At 39.6% G+C, this 5,471-nt stretch overlaps 1 pseudogene; it reads left to right on the top strand.

Annotated features, from left to right (window-relative positions):
* Positions 1-5,471, top strand: part of LOC107554650 (alpha-(1,3)-fucosyltransferase 11-like) — a 12,372-nt pseudogene that overhangs the window by 4,306 nt on the left and 2,595 nt on the right.

The raw sequence follows: 5,471 nt of genomic DNA on the forward strand, positions 1-5,471 counted from the left end.
AACACGACGTAGCTGGGCGCCGCGGACAGACGCCGCCGGTGTGCTAGAAAATAAGAAAATAATGTATTTGAATTTTAAAGCCGTGGCGCGACGCTGCGCTTCTTGTCTGGTGTGCGACCGCCTGTTTTTTTTTTTTTTTTTTCCCCCCTCCGTGCCCAAACGTCTTTGTTTGGGCTTCCGAAAGCGGATGATGTCAGGAAACAGTGGTTTATTGTGTGCTGCGCATTTTACTGAGGACAGCTTCCACAACATGAGGGAGTACAGTGCCGGATTCACCAAAAGCTTTTGTTGATGTTGAAGCAAGGGGGCGTGGCAGTACTGAAACACCGTCTAAGCTGTTCGCCAATCACAACGCACTGGGACAGCTAACCAATCACAACACATTTTGTTTTTCGGAAAGCGGACCTTCATCAAAGCCGGAACTAATCGAGCCGTTTGTGCCAGGCTGGGGAGAAAGGTATTTTAATAATGTAAATTATGTGAAAAATTATGCGGTTTTTTTTCGAACCACCAAGCATGAGAGCATGTTCTAGTACACCCCCAAAACAAAATCAAGACTTTGTAAAAGAGCATAATAGGACCCCTTTAAAAGTAGTAAGACAAACTTATCTTTCCAGTGCTGATGCCACGCGCTCTCCTATTGTGGTCTGATCTTGAAATGAGCTGATAATTAATAAAATGCAGCGCTTATCTTTTGATTTCGTTGACATGAACTCACGTGAAATTTAAATGTAGCTCAGGAATTGAAGATCGGATTTAAATCCGTTTTGCAACGACACATTTATATGGCCAAGTGTAAATGGAAACGTTTTAACAAATCAGATATACGATCAGCAAAAACGCATGAAATGACCAGGTGTAAACAGGTCCTATATATTGGGTCCGTGGATAAACTCTTAAAGGGACCGCAGTCCAATATTCCTGCTGCTGTCTGTCATGTTAATCAAAGAACAAAAGACAAAGAAAATCACGTTCTGCTCTTGACTGAAAACGTTTTATAACTTTAATGGTAAGCATTAATCTGTATTTAATTTTTACAATGAAGACTACAGAAATTAAAGTAATCAAATGTAAAATAACACTGGATGTGTTATTTTACATTTGATTACTTTAATTTCTGTAGTATTTCTTACCTGAATAAAAACTTACTTAGCCTGAAAAACTTAGTTTCATAGCTCTCTTTATTCTATTGCGTTTATTTGTGCTGTTGTTTTATTACTGACTTTTTACTTGTTTTTTTATGAAAATAAAACTTTGCGTTGAAGAAAAGTAGATTTTTGTTTGTATATGCTGTCAATTATAGTTCTTAGAAAGAAAATCGGCAAAAATCGGTATCGGCAGATCACACTATCAAAACATCGGAAATCGGAATCAGCCAAGAAAATTGCAATCGGTGCATCCCTATACGTCTCCTGAAAATCCTGTATAATTCAACCAATCAGATGACGACTTCGAAACTCCTGAAGTGTTTCCAACCTGTCCTGACTGAAAGCCGACCGATCTCGTTGCACAGCATCTGAAATGTTGTTTTGGTCATTCTGAAATGCCTGAGTCAAAGTCTGCCGTCAAAGTATTTCTGTATAAATGCGTGCCAGAACTGTCTTACATGACTGCGCTCCCAAACAGCAGCATCCACCTCCGAAAGTGCTATTTAGGGGTATTTAGTGCCGGTTTATCAGGAAGTGACTCAATGATGAACTGTCTTTAACTGAAAAATTAGTGTTTACTATTGTCATTTTGCATTATTGACTCTATTTTCCTAATTAAAATCTGTTCAGTTGCTTTGACACAATCTGTATTGTTAAAAGCGCTATATAAATAAAGGTGACTTGACTTGACTTGTTCTCTTTGACTCGTTGGATGGAAATGGTGCTTTATTCACACGTTTTATGCGATATTCCAATATTGCGCGCAAGTTAAATTTGCAGCTTTGTAGTGTGGATTGTATTATGATGAATGTAGTATGGATTGCATTCATGCTACACACATTCATACTACATAGAACATACTTTTTTAACAGTCCCTAAGTGTAAATACTTATTCAAAAGAAGTACTTATTCAGGGAGTACGCGGTTTTGGTGCAGTCAAGGTCTTTTGCACTCAATGTGCACGACCGCCCACACCACGATGACGTCCTTTTTGCTGCTCGCTCCCTTGCGGGGACTTTCAATATAAAGCAGGCTTAAATTTAAGCATCTTTCATGCTTTCACATCAGGCAATCCTTATCACCGAGTCCTTTTTTTTGCCCTTAATAATATTCACAGTCCAATGTAGATGCTTGAACTTTCTTTAACCAAAAACATTTCAATGCAGTGTCTTTGTCTTTCTCAGGTTGACTATGGCGCTTTGCCTGTGGCTTATTATGGTGGTCCCTGTATGCTGCTGGGGACAGAGGCCAGTGGACACAGGGGACAGTGGTGTTTTCCAGCCCCAGAGTGCCCTCAGTGACATAGAGTTTGCCAGTGTGAGCTCGTACCGTGGCCCTGGAAACACTGACCCGCGCCCCAATAATAAACTGCCCATCATTCTGTGGTGGAGCTCCAATCTTCCCACACTTCCCAGGAGACACAGAGCGTGTGGAATGCGCCCGCTCGTCCTGCCTAGTCACAAGCAACCGCAAAGTTCAGCTGTATCGCCGCATGCCATCCATTATTTTCTACGGAACAGACTTCCGGGCCTATGAGGCTCCGCTGCCACGTTTGGCCCATCAAACCTGGGCGCTTTTCCACGAAGAGTCGCCCATGAATAACTACTTTTTGTCTCACAATGTTGGAATCAGGCTGTTTAACTACACAGCCACGTTCAGGAGGGAGTCAGACTATCCGCTAACGCTGCGGTGGTTGCCCTCTCTGGATTATCTTCTGAAAGCACCGGCAGTCCCTCTGCAGGAGAAGAACCGCTGGAGACGGGCCGGTCTGGCCCCTGTGCTCTACATACAATCCCACAAAATGTGATGTGCCTTCAGACCGCAATCGCTACGTTCAAGAGCTGATGAAATATATAGAGATAATACTGTAAGAAATGTCCGATTTTCATACATTTGTAAATATATTTAAATGGTAAGGTGCTTTAGCAACCAAGAATACCATAGCATACACTGTGTGACTTTTGCCAGTTTGCTAGTGGTCGAAAGTCAGAGCCACTGCAGATTTGAGGCAGTCGGAGTTGCAAATCATGCAGCATATGATGGGCAAATTGCTATAATCATTTTATATATACAGTGCTGGGTAGTAACTGATTACATATAATCTGGATTATTTAATCAGATTCCAACAATTAAGTACTTGTAAGTAGAGTATATTACATATTGAAATGCTCTTAATCCGATTAGAGTTAAGAAGAAAGTCATATACACCTAGGATGACTTGAGGGTGAGTAATTTATGGGCTAATTTTCATTTTTGGGTGAACTAACCCTTTTAACTCACAAACCCACTGCAGTTCTTACATTAAGCCCAGTTTGGCAAACTGTAGTGTAATGTAATGTTTAATGCATTTTATGATGTTGATATAAAAAAATAAACATTATATCAATATGATACTTTTAATGTAAGCTTAAAACAAGTTTGATTAAAAAAGTAATCCAAAAGTAATCTAAAAAGTAGTTTAATTACATTACCTAAAATGAGTAACTTAGATTACTTTACTAATTACAGTTTTCATCATGTAATCTGTAATCAGTAACAGATTGAGTAATCTACCCAGCTCTGTGCATACATATATACACTATAGTACATTTATGCATTTGGCAGACACTTTTATCCAAAACAACTTACGTTGCATTTGAGGTACATATTTACATTTTCTAATTTCTAACTTGCCCTGGTAAATCAAACCTATGACCTTGGCGTTGTTAGCACCATGCACAACTATCTGAGCTACAGGAAAGCTTGAAAGAAACTTGAAAGTCTAATAGTATGTGATAGTCGTTTTGTGTATGAAACGTAGTTGATCTCTGTTAACATTTTCAAAGTCGGCAAATGTATGATACCTAATGTTTTAAAATCTGTTCAGATTTTAAGTTATCTAGTATGGTTGTGATGGTGAGGAAATTTTCCCACTGATTAATCGACGTGTGACAACACCGGTAATACCGGTATCACCGCGGGGGCGGGACCTTCCCTCTTTTCCTCGCTTTCCTTCGCTTTTAAATAGCTTGTAAAAGCTGTGTGCGCATTTTACTTTCACTTTCAAATATCAGCAATTCGGAGTAACGCAATTGTTCGGTTTTAGTTCGTTTGAATTTTCACTCTTTTCCTCGCTTTCCTTTGCTATTAAATAGCTTAGATTTTTTGCATGTGGGCCCGGGGCTGACTTGCTACGCCACTAAATGAGACTGATGTACCCGCGTTGTAACACAAATAAATGTAAGGTTTTGGGATTTTCCCCTTACTTTAAATGCATGCTTATGGCTCATTATTATTATTAATCGAGAAAAAAAAACAACAACAAAAAAAACATTAAACTTTGAACTTTTATTAACAAAATAGATATGTTTTACTCACGTTTAACACAAATAAATAGCCTATGGATTTCCCCTCAGGCTACCTTAAAACGATCGTAGTTTGTGGTTTATTATCTTATTAATTAAAACACATAAGCCATAAAATAGTATAATGGCAAATTCGCATAACCCTATGGCTCGACTCGCTCTCCTCACTGGAGAAATGAAATCTGATCTGTGATGCGACTGTCATTCGGCACACTGCATTGAGCAGCCGCGTTCAGTTTTTAATTGTAGTGTCTGTTCTTTCACTGAACTAAATGATTTTTATTACTATAAAAAATCTAAACGACGGTGGGGGTCAGTGACGCGGTGGGCAAGTGACGTAACCGGTGTTGTGGCTTAACAACGGTATCGTGGCTTAGCACCGTCTATCGCGGCAAGCCTTTCATCTAGTGTATTTCCAGCCTTTTGTAACAATATCAGAACACCATAGCTGTGCCCCAGCAACCACCCTTACAACTTAGAAACTACCCAGAATGTCTTAAAATACAGAATATTCTATGCACGCCTTAGCCACCACCCACATACGCTAGGATATACATACAGTGCGTGCAACTCAAATGTGTCATCAGCACAGTATCTGTGTAGCCTGATACTCTGTACAGTACATGCAGCTCTCATGTACACACTGAATTTTTTTGCACTGATTAGTTTGTCCACAAGGTGGCAACACTGGCCCAGCCTGATGTTTCACAGTCAAAAATGAAACTGAAGAGAAGGAACAAGAAGAAACTACTGGAGGCACAACAACTATAGACATGTTGAATAGTGCATGGGTGAAGGGATTGAGAAATAAACCAGTTTAAATGAGTAAATTTGAGAAGAAATTAGTTTAAATGAAATAGCACTGACACTGGACCAGGGTGAAACTTTCTAGCGTGCATGTCAAGCACTTGTGATTGTGCACGCTATCAATAGTTTATTTTGAAGGGCCATATATTCAGCTGTGCGCACATGCAAAAAA

Source organism: Sinocyclocheilus grahami, unplaced genomic scaffold, assembly GCF_001515645.1.
Source record: "Sinocyclocheilus grahami isolate Dianchi unplaced genomic scaffold, SAMN03320097.WGS_v1.1 scaffold509.1, whole genome shotgun sequence".
In the NCBI taxonomy this organism is placed as follows: Eukaryota; Metazoa; Chordata; class Actinopteri; order Cypriniformes; family Cyprinidae; genus Sinocyclocheilus; species Sinocyclocheilus grahami.